Consider the following 25,246-nt stretch of genomic DNA (forward strand, 5'->3'; position numbering starts at 1 on the left):
AAAAAAATCAGGAAATCCCATTGTATGATTTGTAAAGAATGTATTTGTCTCTCACTGCTGAACAGAAGTATTTGAACCCCTGAGAAAATCAGTGTTAATATTTGGTACAGAAGCCTTTGTTTGCAATTACAGAGGTCAGACGTTTCCTGTAGTTCCTGACCAGGTTTGCACTGCAACAGGGATTTTGGCTCCTCCTCCACACCAATCTCCTCTAGATCTGTCAGGTTTCGGGGCTGTCACTGAGCAACACGGAGTTTCAGCTCCCTCCAAAGATGTTCTATTGGATTCAGGTCTGGAGACTGGCTAGGCCACTCCAGAACCTTGATATGCTTCTTACGGAGCCACTCCTTGGTTATCCTGGCTGTGTGCTTCGGGTCGTTGTCATGTTGGAAGACCCAGCCATGACCCATCTTCAATGCTCTGACTGAGGGAAGGAGGTTGTTGCTCAAAATCTCACAATAAATGGCCCCATTCATCCTCTCCTTAATACAGTGCAGTCGTTGTGTCCCCTTCACAGAAAAGCACCCCCAAAGCATGATGTTACCACCCCCATGCTTCACAGTAGGGATGGTGTTCTTGGGATGCAACTCATCCTTCTTTTTCCTCCAAACATGGCGAGTGAAGTTTAGACCAAAATGTTCTACTTTGGTCTCATCTGACCACATGACTTTCTCCCATGCCTCCTCTGGATCATCCAGATGGTCATTGGCAAACTTCAGACTGGCCTGGACATGTGATGACTTGAGCAGGGGAACCTTCCGTGCAATGCATGATTTGAAACCATGACGGCGTAGTGTTCTACCGACAGTGACTTTTGAAACTGTGGTCCCAGCTCTCTTCATATCATTGACTAGCTCCTCCCTTGTAGTTCTGGGCTGATTCCTCACCTTTCTTATCATCAGTGATACCCCACGAGGTGAGATCTTGTATGGAGCCCAAATCCGAGGGAGACTAACAGTCGTCTTTAGCCTCTTCCATTTTCTAACAATTGCTCCAACAGTTGATCTATTTTCACCAAGCTGCTTGGCAATTGCCCTGTAGCCATTTCCAGCCTTGTGGAGGTCCACAATTTTGTCTCTGGTGTCTTTTGACAGCTCTTTAGTCTTGCCCATGGTAGTAGTTGGCATCTGACTGACTCTGGGGTGGACAGGTGTCTTTAAAGAGCTCAGACAGGTGCTACTAAGTTAGATTAATGAGTGGAGTAGATGTGGACTTTTTAAAGGCACAGTAACAGGTCTTTGAGAGCCAGAATTCTTGCTGTTTCTTAGGTGTTCAAATACTTATGTTCAGCAGTGCAAGACAAATACATTCTTTAAAAATCATACAATGTGATTTGTTGAATTTTTTTTTAATTCTGTCTCTCAGAGTGGGAATGCACCTACAATGTGAATGTCAGACCCCTCCATGATTTCTAAGTGGGAGAACCTGCAAAATCGCAGGGTGTTCAAATACTTCTGTTCCCCACTGTATGAGATAGACTCATTACATGCAAAGCAAGATAGTTCAAGCCGTGATTTGTCATCATTGTGGTGATTATGGCTTACAGCTCATGAAAACCCCAAATCCACAATCTCAGAAAATGAGAATATTCCATGCAATCAATAAAACAAGGATTGTACATAGAACAATATCGGACCTCTGAAAAGTAGAAGCATGCATATGTACTCAGTACTTGGTTTGGGCCCCTTTTACAGCAATTACTGCCTCAATGCGGCGTGGCATGGAAGCTATCAGCCTGTGGCACTGCTGAGGTGTTATGGAAGACCAGGATGCTTCAATAGCGGCCTTCAGCTCTTCTGCATTGTTCGGTCTCATGTCTCTCATCTTTCTCTTGGCAATGCCCCATAGATTCTCTATGGGGTTCAGGTCAGGCGAGTTTTCTGGCCAATCAAGCACAGTAATCCCACGGTCATTGAACCAGGTTTTGGTGCTTTTGGCGGTGTGGGCAGGTGCCAAGTCCTGCTGGAAAATGAAGTCAGCATCCCCATAAAGCTTGTCTGCGGAAGGAAGCATGAAGTGCTCCAGAATCTCCTGGTAGACGGCTGCGTTGACCCTGGACTTAATGAAGCACAGTGGACCAACACCAGCAGATGACATGGCTCCCCAAATCAACACAGACTGGAAACGTCACACTGGACTTCACGCATCTTTCAGTGTGTGCCTCTCCATTCTTCCTCCATACTCTGGGTCCTTGGGCCTCTCCACTCTTCCTCCATACTCGGGGTCCTTGTGCCTCTCCATTCTTCCTCCATACTCTGGGTCCTTGGGCCTCTCCATTCTTCCTCCATACTCGGGGTCCTTGTGCCTCTCCATTCTTCCTCCATACTCGGGGTCCTTGGGCCCCTCCATTCTTCTTCCATACTCGGGGTCCTTGGGCCTCTCCATTCTTCCTCCATACTCTGGGTCCTTGGGCCTCTCCATTCTTCCTCCATACTCGGGGTCCTTGTTTCTCTCCATTATTCCTCCATACTCGGGGTCCTTGGGCCTCTCCATTCTTCCTCCATACTCGGGGTCCTTGGGCCTCTCCATTCTTCCTCCATACTCGGGGTCCTTGTGCCTCTCCATTCTTCTTCCATACTTGGGGTCCTCGGGCCTCTCCATTCTTCCTCCATACTCGGGGTCCTTGGTCCTCTCCATTCTTCCTCCATACTCGGGGTCCTTGGGCCCCTCCATTCTTCCTCCATACTCGGGGTCCTTGGGCCTCTCCATTCTTCCTCCATACTCGGGGTCCTTGGGCCTCTCCATTCTTCCTCTATACTCGGGGTCCTTGTGCCTCTCCATTCTTCCTCCATACTCGGGGTCATTGGGCCTCTCCATTCTTCCTCCATACTCGGGGTCCTTGTGTCTCTCCATTCTTCCTTCATACTCGGGGTCCTTGGGCCTCTCCATTATTCCTCCATACTCGGGGTCCTTAGGCCTCTCCATTCTTCCTCCATACTCGGGGTCCTTGGTTTCCAAATGAGATGCAAAAGTTGCTCTCATCAGAAAAGAGGACTTTGGACCACTGAGCAACAGACCAGGTCTGTTTTTCTTTAGCCCAGGTAAGACGCTTCTGACAATGTTTGTTGTTCAAGAGCGTCTTGACAAGAGGAATACGACATTTGAAGCCCATGTCAGGATCCGTCTGTGTGTGGTGGCTCTTGATGCACTGACTCCAGCCTCAGTCCACTCCTTGTGAAAGTCCCCAACACTTTTGAATGGCCTTTTCCTGACAATCCTCTCCTGGCTGCTGTCATCCCTGCTGCTTGTGCACCTTTTTCTTACACACTTTTCCCTTCCACATAACTTTTTCTATTAATGTGCTTTGATACAGCACTTTGGGAACATCCAACTTCTTTTGCAATTCCCTTTTGAGTCTTTCCCTCCTTATGGAGGGTGTCAGTGATGGTGTCAGGTCAGCAGTCTTTCCCATGATTGTGATTCCTACTGAACCAGACTGAGAGACCATTTAAAGGCTCAGGAACCCTTTGCAGGTGTCATGGCTTAATTAGCTGATTAGAGTGGGACATTTTGAGCCAAGAATATTCCACCTTTTCACAATATTCTCATTTTCTGAGATTGTGGATTTGGGGTTTTCATGAGCTGTAAGTCATAATCATCACAATGATGACAAATCACAGCTTGAACTATCTTGCTTTGCATGTAATGAGTCTAATTCATATATTAGTTTCACCTTTTAAGTTGCATTACTGAAATAAATGAACTTTTGCACCATATTCTAATTTTTTGAGTTTCACCTGTATATTGTAGTGATGTGATAATTTCTTTGCCCATTTTCCAGTGTATACTTCTGTTGTGCAGTGTTTGCCCTTTTCCAATATGACTGCTATGTTCTCTGGGCACAGAGGATGAGGTCATCAGAGAGAGCACTTGTTGAAAAAGAGAGGTGTGTGGATTTCCTGCAGAGAAAGAGCTCAGACTGTAAGGGCTCATGTACACTGCGGCTGATAAACTAACATTTAGGAGGTGTTCAGCGGTTTTTTTCAGCAGCCCCTGAACTCTCCCTAATGTTTTCCTATGTGTCCATATACACATCTTCATTTATAGTCTTTTACAGGCATTTGAGCTTACAGTCTTTTTTTTGAACGCAGAAAACTTGCTTTCAGCAGTTGATTTTATCAGTGTTCCAAACGCAAAACATGGCAAATCGCATTTATAAGCGTTTGCATTTGAAAATGTATTAACTCTTCCAGTTCCCAATGCTGTCCAGAGCCTTTTTCATCATGAAAATGCATGTAAAGCATTTTCAAGGTACTCAGATGGACAAAACACTGAACACAGGATGTTCCTACCAAGCTTGTCACACATTGTAATGACCATTCACACCTCAGGCCTCTCCCACCCTTGGAAACAAAAGATATGTTAATGACCAATTCACACCTCAGACCTCTCCCACCCTTGGAAACAAAAGATGTGTTAATGACCATTCACACTTCTAATTCCTCATGAAGACCCCCTGCATGTGACCTTAATGACTCCCTCCTCCAGACACCTTTCCCACCCTTGGAAACAAAAAAAATGTTAATGAGCAACTCACACCTAAGCTAATCTCAACACATACTGCTGTCTCTGCTTCTACTCTCTGTATTTCTCTGAAACAGTCTGAAATAGTTAATAATTTATCACTTTTCAGTGAATTCTGGGCATTTGGGAGGTTCTCCTGTGCTTATCTTTAAAAAAACCCTTCTAAACGCAAATGCACATAAACGCACATAAACGCGGTATGCAAACGCAGCTACACAGATGTTTTTTAACCTATGTTTTCCAGCAGTCAGTTTCCATCGTTCATAAGTGTCCCGTGTACATGGAGCCTAAGTGTTGCAACCTCCCTCACTGAGACATGCAAAAAAGACTGTTAATGCTTTAATGTTCCTGTTTGGAAGATACTTTATGTTGGATGGTTCACTGAATGTTATTTCTTCAATACATGGACTTTCATATACAATGCTGTGTTGGTTACTGTCTATGTGGATGATACATTTCTCAGTTGGGATTTCACTTGCTATCCACAAGCCCCAATTGAGTGGAGGCACTACAGCTTATTAGAGATCTTGTCCTGATCACACAGATTATAAGGATTCTGTTCCTAAATACTATACAGGTGGCGACATCATACCCCAGTAGCCACAAAGAGTGTAAAGATAGCGCTACATTTGGAGGCACTGCTGAGACAATATATCTTGGATCAGAACATTAAGGAACGACCATGTCACTGTTATCAACAGAAAATGTGAGGCAGTGGGCCCTGGAAGAGGGACTGCCACCTGAAAGGACATTTGCTATTTCATATGTGCCTATCACTGTGAGTTCCCACAAACTGCAGGAGGCACTAAAAGCAAATGAAACCTTGCAGTATGCCACTCTTGTGGATAAAGAGAAGAAGATAAGAGTTTTGAACTGTATACCCATCTCTGTCTCAGTGAGCTGGATTTAAATCCAGTTAAAGGTCCCTTTTGCATAAATCCAAAGGGGGCTGAAGCAATTGGTTGTGCTGTAGTATTTCCAGTGATTTCACCTCCAGTAAGGCGAAAGTTACCAGCCCTGCCTGTAAATTGTGAACCATTGAATACAACGGCTTCATCAGGAGAGATTGGAATGTTGCCTGCTACAGCCACTAAGCAAGAAATATTGAGCATCTGCTGCTAAGTCACTGAAGTCATTGCTCAGAATATACATGCTGATTCTTACCGCAAATTAAAGGCTTTTTCAGGAGTGCTACCTGTCCCTGCTGGTGAAGAAAGCTTTGAAGTGTCGAAAGATTTTGCACAAGTAATAGAGGAATTGACCTGCTCAGAGGAAAAGAAAAAACAGCATATCATGGAAAACTGAAGACCATCAGCATCCATTATTGTCAGAGCTTACAAGGACACACATGTGAGTACCAGTGCCCAAGAATATATTGATATTTTGACAGATGCTTACGGACGGCACCGTGACCCGGATCAGATGCTTGCTGATTGTAAACAGACAAAGCATAAAGAGGGAGAGGATGTTTCTGTGTTTGTGAGGAGGCTAGAAGTGCTTCTAGGAAGATTGCTCACTGAAAAGGTCATCTCTCCTACAGACGTTGAGAGATGAATTAAAGACTGCTCAAATCATAAAGGGGTTATTGCTGCATCACCCAATGTCACCAGTCCTAAGAGTTGTTTTGAGAAAGAGAAACTTTACTTTTACTGAGACTATGGCTGAAGTAAAGAAACAGCAAAGTTCATCAGAGTTCTTCGGGTGAGCACAAAAATTAGACTGTTGCTAAAAACAAAAGTTGGTAGACTTCCACAGCCTAGAGCTCTATCTGCTGATAAAACCTCCAGTGATAAGCCTCTCTTCCACATTAAATGTTTCCGCTGTGGACAAGCAGGTCACACAGTTCGTCAGTGTCCATTGCTTGCTGATCGTTCTGAAATTCACGGTAAAGCTGGACAAATGTATAAAAGAAAACAGGGAAAATCAAGAAAACAAATGTTCAATAAACTGCCTGGAGTAGGCCGCAGATGTACTTTCCATTTGTTTGTTAATGATATACCCACTACTGCTCTGTTTGACGCTGGCTCTCAGCTGACTATTATCTACAGACCTTTCTATCAGCAACACTTAAGCCATCTCCCTTTGAAACCTATGGACACTATGCCTATTTATGGTGTGGGAGAAAATCCTGTCTTTATGAATGGTTGTCTAGAAGTTGAGTTTCGCATTCCTGGTGTGACAGCTGATGAGGATCCCCCACTTAAAGTCATTGCCTATGTGAGCCCTTCACCTGGGAGTAATGAGTATGCTCCTATGATTGTGGGTTTCAATGTTGAAACCGTTGAGGCTGCTTTCATAAGGTTTCTTCAGCCACAACAGGGTACTCCTCTACCTTCACTGCCTGTTGCTCCAGAACTTCAAAATATCTGCCAAACTTTTACTCCTGATCTTCCTGGAGGATGTGTGGGGAATCCATGCAGGTTTATGTTGAAGTTTCACCGGGTGCAAATGGTAGCTTTTTCCTGCTAGAGACTGATCCAAAAGAGGCTGCAAAGAATGGCTGGGAGATAGTACCAGAAAGGAAAGACTAGCGTTTAAAATGTCCAAGAATGGATGTTGTTACTGTTTGGAATGTTACCAAATACCCAGTTATAATACCAGCCTGGCAGGAGGTAGCCTATTGTTACCCAGTGGAAACCATTAGCTCTTACTCTGCCAAGGTCGAGGAGAAAGAAACCACATTAGACTTTCACCTTAATGATGCTGATAGTCCTGCAGAGCACAAACAAGCACTAGAAGAGCAGCTAATGGAATACAATGATGTTTTCTCTACTGATGACATGGATGTCGGGTGTACTAAAAGTATTCAACACATTATTCGCCTAACAGATAGCACCTCCTTTAGAGAAAGATCCAGGCGCTTACCTCCTAAAGATCTGGATGATGTTCGAGAGTGCTTGTACAAAATGAAAGATCAAAACATCATTCTTGAGTCTAAAAGCCCGTATGCATTCCCAATAGTGGTGGTCAGAAAGAAAAATGGTTGAGTGCGAATATGTGTTGATTACAGGACTCTAAATTGGCAAATGGTCCCAGATCAATACATGCTACCTCTCAATGAGGAAGGTCTTGACGCCCTGCAAGGCAGCAAATGGTTCACAGTAATGGACTTAAGACATGGGTATTACCAAGTATCAATGAGTGAGGAAGCTCAAGAAAAGACAGCTTTTATTTGCCCCCCTGGGGTTTTTCCAGTTTGCTCAAATGCCTCAGGGAATTAGTGGTGCACCTGCAACATTCCAGCATCTAATAGATCGGACATTGGGAGACCTTTGTCCCACTCAATGTATTGTCTACCTAGATGACATAATTGTTTTTGGCTCCACCTTGGAGGAGCATGATCAGAGACTCTCCCTGGACAAATGTAAGTTTGCCCGTTCTTCAGTAAACTTTGTGGGCCACATCGTATCTGCAGAAGGGGTAGCAACTGATCCTACTACAGTAGAGGATGTGATAACTTGGCCCCATCCCACAAATCTGACAGAACTGAGGTCCTTCTTGGGCTTTTGTGACTATTATCGCCGCTTCACTAGAGACTATTCCAAGACTGCTCGGCCTCTCAATGACATGCTTAAAGAAACACCTGTCATTGACACAACCAGCAAAACTCCTTTCAGTGAGAGGTGGAATTCTGCTTGTGAGGGAGCTTTTCTACAGCTTAAGAAAAGCCTTACAGAAGCACCAGTGTTGGCTTATGTAGACCCACAAAGCCATACATTCTGCATGTAGATTCCAGCTACGATGGGTTAGGAGGAGTTCTCCATCAGGAGTACCCAGGAGGACTAAGGCCTGTTTCTTCTATCAGTCGCAGTCTAAGCCCAGCAGAAAAAAACTATCCTGTTCATAAACTGGAATTTCTTGCCCTGAAGTGGGCTATTTTGAAAAGCTGCATGATTACTTGTATGGGGCTCAGTTTGAGATGAGAGCTGACAATAACCCCTCACTTATGTTTTGACTACAGTGAGGCTTAATGCCACTGGTCATAGGTGGCTTGCTGCCTTGTCTAATTACCAATTCACTCTCAAGTACAAGCCAGGACCCAAAAATATTGGGACGGATGCTCTCTCCAGGCATCCTGGATTGCCAATGAACTTAGAAGAAAGTGAATGGGAGGAAGTACCTGGGCCTCCTGTGGCTGCCTACTGTGCTACAGCTGCTGACAAGGAGACCATATTGTTTTCTCGGACTTACAAGCTATTGACTCATTGGGAGCTGGGGAATAGTGTATCCCAAACATGTATTGCTGCCCCACCGCTCTAGGGGTACAAGAAAACATCCAGCTGCAAAAGAAAGATATGATTCTTCTACAAAAGAGGGATCCACTAATCAGACATGTTAGAGAGTCTGTTTTCTGCAAAGATCCTAATTACCTGAGAAAAACCCTACCTGAGCAGAGTACCTACTATCTTAAGGAATGGGATGAACTCAAAATAATCAATGGACTTTTGTATAGGATACATTTGTTCTATGATCATCCTGGAAGGAGACAGCTAGTGCTCCCTCAAGTCTAAAGAAAATCTGTTTTGAGAAGTTTGCATGACCAACATGGGCATCTAGAAGTTGAAAAAACATATGGATTAATCCAAGACCGTTTCTTTTGGCCACAAATGAGGGAAGCTGTTGTGGACTACTGCCGCCGTTGTGTGAGATGTCTGCAACGGAAAACTTTGCCTACTTGAGCTGCTCCTATGAAACACTTGAAAAGTTCTGGTCCAATGGATTTAGTGTACATGGACTTTTTGTGTATTGATAATGACAGCAGTGGTGTGGGAAATGTTTTGATTGTGACTGATCACTACACTCGATATGCTCAAGCCTATCCCACCAAAGATCAAAAAGCAGTAACTGTGGCCAAAGTGTTGTGGGAGAAGTTTTTAGTTCATTATGGACTGCCAAATCGACTTCAATCTGACTCTGAAAGTTGCCTAATTAAAGAGCTGTTAACATTGCTTAACATCGACAATGGGCATATGACAGCGTATGCCTGTGCAAAGGCTATGTTTACCTGCATGGGATGCACAGATGTCATGTGCATGCAGTTTCATTAAAATGAATTGGGATGCCACTGCTTCCAATTTGACATCCGTGATCACTGTCCGTTTGGGTTGGTTGGTAGACAGGCAGAGTGGTCCAATGGCAGTCTAGGTTCAAGGCAGACAACATTTAGAGCAGCCTTTCTCAACCTTTTCAACACAGAGGAACCCATGAAATAACTTTCTGGTCTCAGGGAACCCCTGCTAAAAAATACTATATCTACATCTCATGATAAATTAGTGCAATGATCAGTTGGAAGAATGTTCCTTACACTTATGCTCATTGGGAAGAATTATCCCTTATAGACAGCCAAACAGATAAATGGTGTCAGTGGGAACTTATCTGAGAGGCAGGAATTGCTCATTGTCAGGGGACCCCTAGCAACCTTTGGAGGAACCCTAGTTGAGAAACCCCAGTCTAGAGAGTAGTCGGAGTCAAATCTGTGATCAAAAAGGCAGTGTTCATTCTTCTTCCCAGGGATTGGCTGAGGCTGTAAGAATAGGCTAGTTAAGAATCTGCCTCTTCCAACCCACATTGCTAAATGTTGGTTTCATTCTTTAGATTAAACCAACATTTAGCAATGTTTTTCATCAGGGAAAGAATTATGTGAGGAGAAGGCAACCCAGACACAAGATCAAGGTCAGCACATGATTGGATTCAGTTTATGAAGATTTTCAGCATTTCAACAAGACATTTTTTCAATAATTTCTCTATATTGTAGAGCATGATTTATGAATTCTTCCAAGAAGAGTTAGAGCTATTGGGGTAAATTTGGAGTAGCTCCAGTGCACTACTACAAGTATTAGAACCTATAGTGTAAGCTATACAAGCAACATACAGTATATTGCCAAGAGTATTGGGCCGCCTGCCTTTCCACGCACATGAACTTTAATGGCCTCCCAGTCTTAGTCCGTAGGGTTCAATATTGAGTTGGCCCCGCCCTTTCCACACACATGACCTTTAATGGCCCCCCAGTCTTAGTCCGTAGGGTTCAATATTGAGTTGGCCCCGCCCTTTGCAGCTATAACAGCTTCAACTCTTCTGGGAAGGCCGTCCACAAGGTTTAGGAGGGTGTCTATGGGAAGGTTGGACCATTCTTCCAGAAGCACATTTGTCAGGTCAGGCACTGATGTCAGGGGAGGAGGCCTGGATCACAGTCTCCGCTCTAATTCATCCCAAAGGTGTTCTATGGGGTTGAGGTCAGGACTCTGTGCAGGCCACTCAAATTCCTCCACCCCAAACTTGCTCATCTATGTCTTAATGGACCTTGCTTTGTGCACTTGTGCGCAGTCATGTTGGAACAGGAATCGTTGGGAGCATGAAATTGTCCAAAATGTCTTGGTATGCTGACTCCTTAAGAGTTCCCTTCACTGGAACTAGGGGGCCAACCCCAACCCCTGAAAAACAATCCCAACCATAATCCCCCCTCCACCAAACTTTGCACTTGGCACGATGCAGTCAAGCAAGTACTGTTCTCCTGGCAACTGCCAAACCCAGACACGTCCATCAGATAGCCAGGCAGAGAACTGTGATTGGTCACACCAAAGAACACGTCTCCACTGTTCTAGAATCCAGTGGTGGCATGCTTTACACAATGGCATCCGACGCTTTGCATTGCACTTGGTGCTGTAAGGCTTGGATGCAGCTGCTCGGCCATGGAAACCCATTCCATGAAGCTCTCTATGCACTGTTGTTGGGCTCATCTGAAGACCACACCAAGTTTGGAGGTCTTTAGCTATTGACTCTGCAGACACTTGGCGACTTCTGCGCACTGTGCGCTTCAGCATGCCCTGACCCCGCTCTGTCATGTGACGTGGCCTACCACTTGGTGGCTGAGTTGCTGTTGTTCCCAGTTGCTTCCACTTTGTTATAATCCCACTAACAGTTGAGCGTGGAATATTTAGTAGCCAGGAAATGTCACGGATGGACTTATTGCCCAGGTGGCCACCTATCACAGGACCACGCTTGGAGTCACTGAGCTCCTGAGAGCGACCCATTGTTTCACAAATGTTTGTAGAAGCAGTCTGCATGCCTAGGAGCTTGATTTTATACACATGTGGCTATGGAGGTGATTAGAACACATGAATCCAATAATTTGGAGGCGTGTCCCGAAAATTTTCGCAATATAGTGTAAAATAATATTTAGCTCCACCCAAAAAAAATTCAGCAGCTACAAATACTGTAGCTGCTGACTTTAAATATAAGGGCACTTACCTGTCCAGGAGGTCCAGTGATGCCCTCGGCTGAGCCAATTCTTTAATAGCCTTTGGGTGCTGGCACCGGCACCTTCAGTAAGGGAGACCAGAAGTTTTGTTGCTTCACAGCCAGTGCCCTGCTGTGCATGCGTGCAGTACGCTGCGCTTTGTGAATGGGCCACAGTCTTCTGGGACCTGTGAAGTGTCCCAGAAAACTGCAGGGGTTGGGGGGGGGGGGCAAACTTCCAAATCAGATCACGGTGGAGATGTGACCCAGAAATTGGAGTGGGTACCCGTCAAAACCAGGTACCCACTCCACCCCAAAAAGTGCCAAATGTAGGGGGGGTAGGCAGACACGCAGAAGTTCCCCTTTTGGGTAGAGTTTCACTTTAATGGCTTTTAATTAACCAAAATTTGGATGAAATTGTCTTCTAATCTTCCCTTGTGGCACTGCATGGGGAAATAGAGAAAAGGAGCCGATCGGTAGGATCCAAATGTCATATAATATCAATGTCACTACTGCTATTGTACACGACAGCCTCCTGCTGATAATGGTTGTTACCGATGCTGGTGGGTGCACTTATTGACAAGTCTTTAACAAATGTTTTTTTATTTTTGTGGTGTGTATTCCCTTAAAATCCATATCAGGCTTAAAGGGTCCCACTGATGTGGTCCTACAGGAAATTCCCACCGATCTGATTGAATGGGCATGTAAAGCACAGGAGGAGATTTGTCCTTGAGAGTGTAAACTCTAGTGATCAGACTTCCTATCCATTGAGCGATTGTGGACTTGGAAGCCAGGGTGCCCACCCTCGTGCGAGGTCTTGAGGACAGCACAAATAGGACATCTATATTCCTGAATGAAGCTATTACTCTAATAGCTCTCACTACTTTCAGGCAATAAAGAGAGATTTCCTTTTGATGCTTTGGAGCAGTGCATAAGGATGGTAAGTGTGTCCCCACTGATGTGGAAGATTGATACCACCCTAGGACAAAAGCAATTACAAATGTTTTGGTACTCGCATGTGTGTTTCTTTTGTTTGTATTGGAATGACACAAAAAAGCGGAGAAACAAAATGCCAAATCTGACACATTCCATGCAAAACTCCAAAAATGAACTGGACAAAATTATTGGCACCTTCTCAAAATTGTAATCCAATAATGTAATCTCAAAAAGTAATTGCATTCCAAGTTTGTGATTCTCCTGTAATTTGTAATTAAACCCACCTGTATCAATTATCAGGTGCTGACAATATAGCAATCACACTGGCAACCAGTTAAAATTGACTCAACTTTTCTGTTGGGTGTCTCTGTGTGCCACATGGAGCATGGAGAAGAGAAAGAGGAGCAAAAAATTGCCTGAGTATTTGAGAACAAAAATTGTGGAGAAGCATGGACAATCTCAAGGTTACAAGTTCATCTCCAGAGATCTTAATGTTCTTGTGTCCACTGTGCGCAACATTGTCAAAGAAGTTCACAGCTCATGGCACTGTAGCTAATCTGTCTGGACGTGGACAAGAGAGAAAGACTGATTAAAGATTTCACTGAAGGATTGTTCGAATGGTGAATAAAGAACCTCAAAAAATTGCTAGATGAATTCAAGCTGACCTTCAGGCACAGGATACAACTGTGTCAGCTTGGAGTATATTTTGCTGTCTGAATGAAAAGGGATGCTATGGTAGGAGACCCAGGAGGACCCCACTGCTGACACAGAAACATAAAAAAGCTAGATTGGTGTTTGCCAAAACTTACCTGAGGAAGCCAAAATCCTTTTGGGAGAACGTACTGTGGACAGACAAAACAAAATCCAGCTTTTTGGTAAAGCCCATCATTCTAGTATTTTCAGAAAAAATAAATGAGGCCTTTAAGAATATAGTCCCTACACTCAAACATGGTGGGGGGTCACTGATGGTTTGGGGTTACTTTGCTGCTTCAGGCACTGGATGTCTGAACGTGCATGGCACGTTGAAATCTGAAGACTACCAAAGAATTCTGGGGGGCAATGTAGGGCCTGGTGTCAGAATGTTGGGTCTCTGTCAGAGGTCATGGGTCTTCCAGCAGGACAATGACCCAAAGCACACATCAAAAAGCCCCTAGAAATGTTTCAGACAAAGCGTTTGAGAGGACTGAACTGATCAGCAATGAGCCCAGATCTCAATCCCATAGAGCTCCTGTGGAGAGATCTCAGAACAGCAGTTGGGAAAAGGAACCCTTCCAATGTGAGGGACCTGGAGCAGTTGGCTAATGAAGAGCGATCCAAAATTCCATTAGAGAGGTGGAAGAAACTCATTGATGGTGACAGGAAGACATTGATTTCAGTTATTTTTTCCAAGGGGTGTGCTACCAAATATTTAATTGAGGGTGCCAATAATTTGTCCAGTCCATTTTTGGAGATTTGCATGGAAATAAGAAATAAATAGAGATGAGCGAATCGAAGTAGGCGAAGTGGAATTCGTTTCGAATATTAGAAAAATTTCGATTCGCGCCGAATCCGAAAATTAGCATACTTCGGATGCGCGAATCGAAATTTTTCCTAAAATGGCGGCGACATGTGCGGCGACGGAGCGGGGATGTCTGGGAAGGCGCTCAGACAAGGCGCGCTGACCCATAATGCATTCATTCATGACATGTGATCGCATTAGCCAATCAGCAGCCAGCCAGCCAGCACTGTGTAATGGTCGAGCTATAAATGGCGGCCATTTTAGAATTCTCCATTTGCCTCCAGTCATTCAAGAGAGGCAGACCTCTCTGTATTAGGGACAGAGTTAGGGACACAGAAACGTTACTTAGGGCCACAGAAACGTTACTTAGGGCCACAGAAACGTTACTTAGGGCCACAGAAACGTTACTTAGGGCCACAGAATTGTTACTCAGGGACAGACACTGAATTGTTACTCAGGGACAGACACTGAATTGTTACTCAGGGACAGACACTGAATTGTTACTCAGGGACAGACACTGAATTGTTACTCAGGGACAGACACTGAATTGTTACTGAGGGACACAGAATTGTTACTGAGGGACACAGAATTGTTACTGAGGGACACAGAATTGTTACTGAGGGACACAGAATTGTTACTGAGGGACAGACACAGAATTGTTACTCAGGGACAGACACAGAATTGTTACTGAGGGACACAGAATTGTTACTGAGGGACACAGAATTGTTACTCAGGGACACAGAATTGTTACTCAGGGACACAGAATTGTTACTCAGGGACACAGAACTGTTACTCAGGGACAGACACAGAATTGTTACTGAGGGACACAGAATTGTTACTGAGGGACACAGAATTGTTACTCGGACACAGAATTACTGAGGGACACAGAATTGTTACTCAGGGACACAGAATTGTTACTCAGGGACACAGAATTGTTACTCAGGGACAGACACAGAATTGTTACTCAGGGACAGACACAGAATTGTTACTCAGGGACACAGAATTGTTACTCAGGGACACAGAATTGTTACTCAGGGACACAGAATTGTTACTCAGGGACACAGAATTGTTACTCAGGGACAGACACAGAATTGTTACTGAGGGACACAGAATTGTTACTGAGGGACACAGAATTGTTACTGAGGGACACAGAATTGTTACTGAGGGACACAGAATTGTTACTGAGGGACACAGAATTGTTACTGAGGGACACAGAATTGTTACTGAGGGACACAGAATTGTTACTGAGGGACACAGAATTGTTACTCAGGGACACAGAACTGTTACTCAGGGACACAGAACTGTTACTGAGGGACACAGAACTGTTACTGAGGGACACAGAACTGTTACTGAGGGACACAGAACTGTTACTGAGGGACACAGAATTGTTACTGAGGGACACAGAATTGTTACTGAGGGACACAGAATTGTTACTGAGGGACACAGAATTGTTACTCAGGGACAGACACAGAATTGTTACTGAGGGACACAGAATTGTTACTGAGGGACACAGAATTGTTACTGAGGGACACAGAATTGTTACTGAGGGACACAGAATTGTTACTGAGGGACACAGAATTACTGAGGGACACAGAATTGTTACTGAGGGACACAGAATTGTTACTGAGGGACACAGAATTGTTACTGAGGGACACAGAATTGTTACTGAGGGACACAGAATTGTTACTCAGGGACACAGAATTGTTACTCAGGGACACAGAATTGTTACTCAGGGACAGACACAGAATTGTTACTGAGGGACACAGAATTGTTACTCAGGGACACAGAATTGTTACTGAGGGACACAGAATTGTTACTGAGGGACACAGAATTGTTACTGAGGGACACAGAATTGTTACTGAGGGACACAGAATTGTTACTGAGGGACACAGAATTGTTACTGAGGGACACAGAATTGTTACTGAGGGACACAGAATTGTTACTGAGGGACACAGAATTATTACTCAGGGACACAGAATTGTTACTGAGGGACAGACACAGAATTGTTACTGAGGGACACAGAATTGTTACTGAGGGACACAGAATTGTTACTGAGGGACACAGAATTGTTACTCAGGGACAGACACAGAATTGTTACTGAGGGACACAGAATTGTTACTGAGGGACACAGAATTGTTACTGAGGGACACAGAATTGTTACTGAGGGACACAGAATTGTTACTGAGGGACACAGAATTATTACTCAGGGACACAGAATTGTTACTGAGGGACAGACACAGAATTGTTACTGAGGGACACAGAATTGTTACTGAGGGACACAGAATTGTTACTGAGGGACACAGAATTGTTACTGAGGGACACAGAATTGTTACTGAGGGACACAGAATTGTTACTCAGGGACACAGAATTGTTACTCAGGGACACAGAACTGTTACTCAGGGACAGACAGAATTGTTACTGAGGGACACAGAATTGTTACTCAGGGACACAGAATTGTTACTCAGGGACAGACAGAATTGTTACTGAGGGACACAGAATTGTTACTGAGGGACAGACACAGAATTGTTACTGAGGGACACAGAATTGTTACTGAGGGACACAGAATTGTTACTCAGGGACACAGAATTGTTACTCAGGGACACAGAACTGTTACTCAGGGACACAGAACTGTTACTCAGGGACAGACACAGAATTGTTACTGAGGGACACAGAATTGTTACTGAGGGACACAGAATTGTTACTGAGGGACACAGAATTGTTACTGAGGGACACAGAATTGTTACTGAGGGACACAGAATTGTTACTCAGGGACACAGAATTTTTACTCAGGGACAGACACAGAATTGTTACTGAGGGACACAGAATTGTTACTGAGGGACACAGAATTGTTACTGAGGGACACAGAATTGTTACTGAGGGACACAGAATTGTTACTGAGGGACACAGAATTGTTACTGAGGGACACAGAATTGTTACTGAGGGACACAGAATTGTTACTGAGGGACACAGAATTGTTACTGAGGGACACAGAATTACTGAGGGACACAGAATTGTTACTCAGGGACACAGAATTGTTACTCAGGGACACAGAATTGTTACTGAGGGACACAGAATTGTTACTGAGGGACACAGAATTGTTACTGAGGGACACAGAATTGTTACTGAGGGACACAGAAGTGTTACTGAGGGACACAGAAGTGTTACTGAGGGACACAGAAGTGTTACTGAGGGACACAGAATTGTTACTCAGGGACAGACACAGAATTGTTACTCAGGGACACAGAATCGTTGAATTAAAGAGTATGTCAGACAACATGCAGAGGAGTGGCAGAGGAGGCAATGTTTTAGGAGCGAGCAGACGTGGCAGCAGAGGAAGGGGTCGAGGCAGCACTAGTCGCAGCCAGAGGCCAGTGCTCCCGGTGTCATCCAGCGGTCGTGTCTCCACCGACAACCCTGCCGTCATCGATTGGTTGGCTCGGTCGTCTTCCTCTTCCCAGGTCACCTTTGACACCTACAGCCAACGGTCGGTGTGTACGTCAGACACAACCATTAGTTGGCATGGCCCGGGAGCAAGCCCACTGAAATCACGTGTCCTCTACCTGCCCCTGTCCTTTGCTGTTCCCTCACCAAGCGAAGTATCGCATGCTGTGGGCTCAGCCCCACTGTACAGTGAGGAAGAGCTAACAGAGGGCGGTCAGGAACGGGGGGAGACATCCGCCTCTTCAGCAGCCAGGCGAAGAAGTACTGGCGAGGAGAGTGGCTCGGTAGCCGGTCTAGAGACAGGTCTGTCTCCTGACCCACACGCAGCCGAGGGGGCTAGTAGTGAGGCGGAGACTCTAATTGATGATGATGAGGCTGATCGCACTTGGCAGCCTCGTCGTCATCAGGCAATTTCTTCCGCATCATCAGGAGAAGAGGGTGCCAGCTTGGCAGCGAGCAAAACAGTCGGTGGGTTGCCCAGGAGGCAGCAGAGTCGCAGCAGTGTCAGTGTAGGTAAACGGCCACGGAGTAGAGCACCAGCTCCACTGCAGCCTACCACCACGGCCAGTAGTGGTGCCGGTGCGCACGGAGGAAGTAGCAGTCAGCCAGTGAGGAGTAGCGGGGGCAAAGTTTCCTACTCGGCGGTGTGGCAATTTTTCGTCAAGCCGCCCGAGGAAGTAAACGTAGCTGTATGTCGACTATGTGGCCAGAAAGTCAAGCGTGGCCAGGGGGCCCATGTTGGGACTACAGCGTTGCGTCAGCATATGCAGCGTCGTCATTCAGTGGCCTGGGAAAACCGTGATAAAGATACGGCGGTTCTGCCTGCCCCAGCCCCCGCTCCATCACCCGCTCCGTTACTTGCTCCGTCACCCGACGTCAATCGCCCTCTATCAGCCAGTCAAGGCTCCAACACCTCTGCTGAGGGGAGTTGTTCCGCTCGTTCAGATGCTCCTTCTGCTACTCCTCTTCACGGATTCCGTCAGCAGTCTTTTTTGGAATCCGTTTCCAAGAGACAACAGTTTGCGAGCACGCACCCGACGGTGCAGAAGCTGAACGTCCTCCTGTCCAAGTTGCTGGTGCTGCAGTCCCTTCCTTTCCAAGTGGTGGACTCGGCACCTTTCTGAGAAATGATGGCTTGTGCCGCGCCGTCATTTCTTCGCCAAAAAGGCAGTGCCAGCCCTGCATTCACATGTAGAAGAGATGGTGGGCCAGTCTTTGAGCATGTCGGTCTCTGCCAAAGTGCACGGCAGCGCCGACGTGTGGAGCTGTAACTACGGTCAGGGACAGTACATGTCATTTACGGCCCACTGGGTGAACGTGGTGCCAGCACAGCCGCACCAGCAACTTGGACAGGTCACGACGCTTTTGCCTCCACGTTTGCACGTCCTTGGTCCAGCAAAGATGTCCGCCTCTACCACCTCTTCTTCCGCCGTGTCCTCAGCCGCCACCCCCGTGCCAAGTCCCATTACCCGACCGGCATATCACATGTGCAGGGCGCAACGGTGTCACGCTGTGCTGCACCTGGTATGCCTTGGCGAACGTAGTCACACAGGGGAGGAACTTCTGAGTGTAATGAACAGAGAAATCGACAGATGGCTGTCTCCGCGCAAACTGAAAATCGGAACCATGTTGACCGACAACGGAAAGAACATGGTGTCTGCTCTGCGTCAAGGAAGGTTGTGCCATGCACCATGCATGGCTCACGTGTTCAATCTGGTTGTCAAGCGGTTCCTAAAATCCACCATCCCACTGCAAGACATCCTTAAAATGTCACGTAAACTTTGCAGCATTTCAGCCATTCCTACACCGCAAAGCACACCCTCCTTGAGCTGCAGCGGCAGAACGGAATTCCACAGCATCGCCTGATCTGCGACGTTGCAACAAGGTGGAATTCAACCCTACACATGTTAGACCGCCTTTACGAGCAGCGAAAGGCCATCACCGATTTCCTGATGTTACAAGTGGATAAAGGTACTCCCCTGTGTAACTTCGATGTCAGCCATTGGCAGCTCATGCGTGACACCTGCCGCTTGCTCAGGCCCTTTGAGGAGGCCACGCTATTCGTGAGTCGGCAGGACTATGGGATGAACGACGTCATTCCTCTGTTGCATGTCCTGGAACAAATGCTGTTAACAATGGCTGGTCAGGGTGCGGTAGACGTGGCGCACAGATCTCAACGCCACATGACCCCTGTGGGGGCAGGACAGGAAGAAGAGGAGGAGGTAGAGGAGGACATTTGTGCTCAGGAATTATTGAGTTATATGGGTGGTTTTTCCACTCAGCGGACAGGAGTGGAGGAGCAGGAGCATCTGGTAGAGGAGGAGGAGGAGGAGGAGACAGAGGACCCAGACGCACCGTGGCAGTATGCTGTGGAGATGGAGGCAGGGAATCCCTCGCATTCCTTGGCACAAATGGCCCAGAGCATGCTTGGTTGCTTGCGTAGCGACAGCCGAATAATAACCATCAGACAGAGGGATGACTTTTGGCTGTCCACCTTGTTGGACCCTCGCTACCGTTCAAAAATGGTGGCCTTTTTCACACCTGCTGAGAGGGAGGCCAAAATTACATACTATAAAAACCACCTATGTAGTCAGTTGGTCTCTGCCTTTCTGCGCCAACGTCCATCCTCAGACACTGTGGGCCCTGTGCGCTCGCGTTCCGCTGCCATGGCAGCAGGGGAGGGGTGGGGTGGTAGGAGCAGTGGCAGCTCCACCAGCAGCGGCTGCCTCAGTCGATGTGAGGAAACTACTAACCAGCCGCAGCAGCAGCAGCAGCATCAGGTGGACCTGGAGCAGGAGCTCAAACAACAGGCTTGGGCCTACTTGGACAGCACCCTGCCAACCGAGGTAGACAATCTCCTTGACTACTGGGCAACGAAACTTGACCTTTGGCCCCAACTAGCTGAATTTGCCCTTGAAAGGCTGTCATGCCCGGCCAGTAGCGTGGCATCGGAGCGCGTGTTTAGTGCGGCAGGAGGTATTGTAACTCCGCGGAGGACACGACTGTCCACCCAAAGTGTGGAGAGACTCACGTTTGTGAAAATGAATCAGGCGTGGATTAGTCTGGATTTCAAACCACCAGTTCCTGACACAACTGACTAAATCCGCCATGAATCATGCCCCTGCCATGTGCCACTTTCAGGTCTACTCACACTGCTGCTGTGTTCCATTTTGTCATAGAGTGCTGGCAGATTACGGGCCTCCCATAGCTGCTGCCAGGCCCCTAATCTGCCATGGGCCCCCGTACCGCCTCCTCACGCTACTGCCAGGTCCACAGTGTGTCATGCCATGTGCCACTTTCAGGTCTCCTCACACTGCTGGTGTGTTCCATTTTGTCATAGGGTGCTGGCAGATTACGGGCCTCCCATAGCTGCTGCCAGGCCCCTAATCTGCCATGGGCCCCCGTACCGCCTCCTCACGCTGCTGCCAGGTCCACAGTGTGTCATGCCATGTGCCACTTTCAGGTCTCCTCACACTGCTGCTGTGTTCCATTTTGTCATAGGGTGCTGGCAGATTACGGGCCTCCCATAGCTGCTGCCAGGCCCCTAATCTGCCATGGGCCCCCGTACCGCCTCCTCACGCTGCTGCCAGGTCCACAGTGTGTCATGCCATGTGCCACTTTCAGGTGTCCTCACACTGCTGCTGGGTTCCATTTTGTCATAGGATGCTGGCAGATTACGGGCCTCCCATAGCTGCTGCCAGGCCCCTAATCTGCCATGGGCCCCCGTACCGCCTCCTCACGCTGCTGCCAGGTCCACAGTGTGTCATGCCATGTGCCACTTTCAGGTCTCCTCACACTGCTGGTGTGTTCCATTTTGTCATAGGGTGCTGGCAGATTACGGGCCTCCCATAGCTGCTGCCAGGCCCCTAATCTGCCATGGGCCCCCGTACCGCCTCCTCACGCTGCTGCCAGGTCCAGTGTGTCATGCCATGTGCCACTTTCAGGTCTCCTCACACTGCTGCTGTGTTCCATTTTGTCATAGGGTGCTGGCAGATTACGGGCCTCCCATAGCTGCTGCCAGGCCCCTAATCTGCCATGGGCCCCCGTACCGCCTCCTCACGCTGCTGCCAGGTCCACAGTGTGTCATGCCATGTGCCACTTTCAGGTCTCCTCACACTGCTGGTGTGTTCCATTTTGTCATAGGGTGCTGGCAGATTACGGGCCTCCCATAGCTGCTGCCAGGCCCCTAATCTGCCATGGGCCCCCGTACCGCCTCCTCACGCTGCTGCCAGGTCCACAGTGTGTCATGCCATGTGCCACTTTCAGGTCTCCTCACACTGCTGGTGTGTTCCATTTTGTCATAGGGTGCTGGCCGATTACGGGCCTCCCATAGCTGCTGCCAGGCCCCTAATCTGCCATGGGCCCCCGTACCGCCTCCTCACGCTGCTGCCAGGTCCACACTGTGTCATGCCATGTGCCACTTTCAGGTCTCCTCACACTGCTGCTGTGTTCCATTTTGTCATAGGGTGCTGGCCGATTACGGGCCTCCCATAGCTGCTGCCAGGCCTCTAATCTGCCATGGGCCCCCGTACCGCCTCCTCACGCTGCTGCCAGGTCCACACTGTGTCATGCCATGTGCCACTTTCAGGTCTCCTCACACTGCTGCTGTGTTCCATTTTGTCATAGGGTGCTGGCAGATTACGGGCCTCCCATAGCTGCTGCCAGGCCCCTAATCTGCCATGGGCCCCCGTACCGCCTCCTCACGCTACTGCCAGGTCCACAGTGTCATGCCATGTGCCACTTTCAGGTCTCCTCACACTGCTGCTGTGTTCCATTTTGTCATAGGGTGCTGGCAGATTACGGGCCTCCCATAGCTGCTGCCAGGCCCCTAATCTGCCATGGGCCCCCGTACCGCCTCCTCACGCTACTGCCAGGTCCACAGTGTGTCATGCCATGTGCCACTTTCAGGTGTCCTCACACTGCTTCTGGGTTCCATTTTGTCATAGGTTGCTGGCAGATTACGGGCGTCTCCCATTGCTGCGGCCAGGCCCCTGTACCGCCTCCTCACGCTGCTGCCAGGTCCACAGTGTGTCATGGGTCCCTGTACGGCCTCCCATTGCTGCTGTCTCCATCGCTACACTCTGCCATGTGCCACTTTCAGGTGTCCTCACACTCCTGCTGGATTCCATTTTGTCATAGGATGCTGGCAGATTACGGGCCTCACATTGCTGCGGCCAGGCCCCTAATCTGCCATGTGCCCCTGTACCGCCTCCTCATGCTGCTGCCAGGTCCACAGTGTGTCATGCCATGTGCCACTTTCAGGTCTCCTCACACTGCTTCTGGGTTCCATTTTGTCATAGGTTGCTGGCAGATTACGGGCGTCTCCCATTGCTGCGGCCAGGCCCCTAATCTGCCATGGGCCCCTGTACCGCCTCCTCACGCTGCTGCCAGGTCCACAGTGTGTCATGCAATGTGCCACTTTCAGGTCTCCTCACACTGCTTCTGGGTTCCATTTTGTCATAGGTTGCTGGCAGATTACGGGCGTCTCCCATTGCTGCGGCCAGGCCCCTAATCTGCCATGGGCCCCTGTACCGCCTCCTCACGCTGCTGCCAGGTCCACAGTGTGTCATGGGTCCCTGTACGGCCTCCCATTGCTGCTGTCTCCATCGCCACACTCTGCCATGTGCCACTTTCAGGTCTCCTCACACTCCTGCTGGGTTCCATTTTGTCATAGGATGCTGGCAGATTACGGGCGTCTCCCATTGCTGCGGCCAGGCCCCTAATCTGCCATGGGCCCCTGTACCGCCTCCTCACACTGCTGCTAGGTCCACAGTGTCTCATGGGTCCCTGTACGGCCTCCCATTGCTGCTGTCTCCATCGCCACACTCTGCCATGTGCCACTTTCAGGTGTCCTCACACTGCTGCTGGGTTCCATTTTGTCATAGGATGCTGGCAGATTACGGGCGTCTCCCATTGCTGCGGCCAGGCCCCTAATCTGCCATGGGCCCCTGTACCGCCTCCTCATGCTGCTGCCAGGTCCACAGTGTGTCATGCCATGTGCCACTTTCAGGTCTCCTCACACTCCTGCTGGATTCCATTTTGTCATAGGATGCTGGCAGATTACGGGCCTCACATTGCTGCGGCCAGGCCCCTAATCTGCCATGGGCCCCTGTACCGCCTCCTCATGCTGCTGCCTGGTCCACAGTGTGTCATGCCATGTGCCACTTTCAGGTCTCCTCACACTCCTGCTGGATTCCATTTTGTCATAGGATGCTGGCAGATTACGGGCCTCACATTGCTGCGGCCAGGCCCCTAATGTGCCATGGGCCCCTGTACCGCCTCCTCACGCTGCTGCCAGGTCCACAGTGTGTCATGGGTCCCTGTACCGCCTCCCATTGCTGCTGTCTCCATCGCCACACTCTGCCATGTGCCACTTTCAGGTCTCCTCACACTGCTGCTGGGTTCCATTTTGTCATAGGATGCTGGCAGATTACGGGCCTCACATTGCTGCGGCCAGGCCCCTAATGTGCCATGGGCCCCTGTACCGCCTCCTCACGCTGCTGCCAGGTCCACAGTGTGTCATGGGTCCCTGTACCGCCTCCCATTGCTGCTGTCTCCATCGCCACACTCTGCCATGTGCCACTTTCAGGTCTCCTCACACTCCTGCTGGATTCCATTTTGTCATAGGATGCTGGCAGATTACGGGCCTCAGATTGCTGCGGCCAGGCCCCTAATCTGCCATGGGCCCCTGTACCACCTCCTCATGCTGCTGCCAGGTCCACAGTGTGTCATGCCATGTGCCACTTTCAGGTGTCCTCACACTGCTGCTGGGTTCCATTTTGTCATAGGATGCTGGCAGATTACGGGCCTCACATTGCTGCGGCCAGGCCCCTAATCTGCCATGGGCCCCTGTACCGCCTCCTCATGCTGCTGCCAGGTCCACAGTGTGTCATGCCATGTGCCACTTTCAGGTGTCCTCACACTGCTGCTGGGTTCCATTTTGTCATAGGATGCTGGCAGATTACGGGCCTCACATTGCTGCGGCCAGGCCCCTAATCTGCCATGGGCCCCTGTACCGCCTCCTCACGCTGCTGCCAGGTCCACAGTGTCTCATGGGTCCCTGTACGGCCTCCCATTGCTGCTGTCTCCATCGCCACACTCTGCCATGTGCCACTTTCAGGTGTCCTCACACTGCTGCTGGGTTCCATTTTGTGATAGGGTGCTGGCAGATTACGGGCCTCACATTGCTGCGGCCAGGCCCCTAATCTGCCATGGGCCCCTGTACCGACTCCTCATGCTGTGACGTTGCAACAAGGTGGAATTCAACCCTACATATGTTAGATCGCCTTTACGAACAGCGAAAGGCCATCACCGATTTCCTGATGTTACAAGCGGATAAAGGTACTCCCCTGTGTAACTTAGATGTCAGCCATTGGCAGCTCATGCGTGACACCTGCCGCTTGCTCAGGCCCTTTGAGGAGGCCACGCTATTCGTGAGTCGGCAGGACTATGGGATGAACGACGTCATTCCTCTGTTGCACGTCCTGGAACAAATGCTGTTAACAATGGCTGGTCAGGGTGCGGTAGACGTGGCGCACAGATCTCAACGCCACATGACCCCTGTGGGGGCAGGACAGGAAGAAGAGGAGGAGGTAGAGGAGGACATTGGTG

The sequence above is a fragment of the Staurois parvus genome, unplaced genomic scaffold (genome assembly GCF_062004578.1).
Source record: "Staurois parvus isolate SC_StPar_1 unplaced genomic scaffold, SC_StPar_1.0 ptg001042l, whole genome shotgun sequence".
Lineage (NCBI taxonomy): Eukaryota > Metazoa > Chordata > Amphibia > Anura > Ranidae > Staurois > Staurois parvus.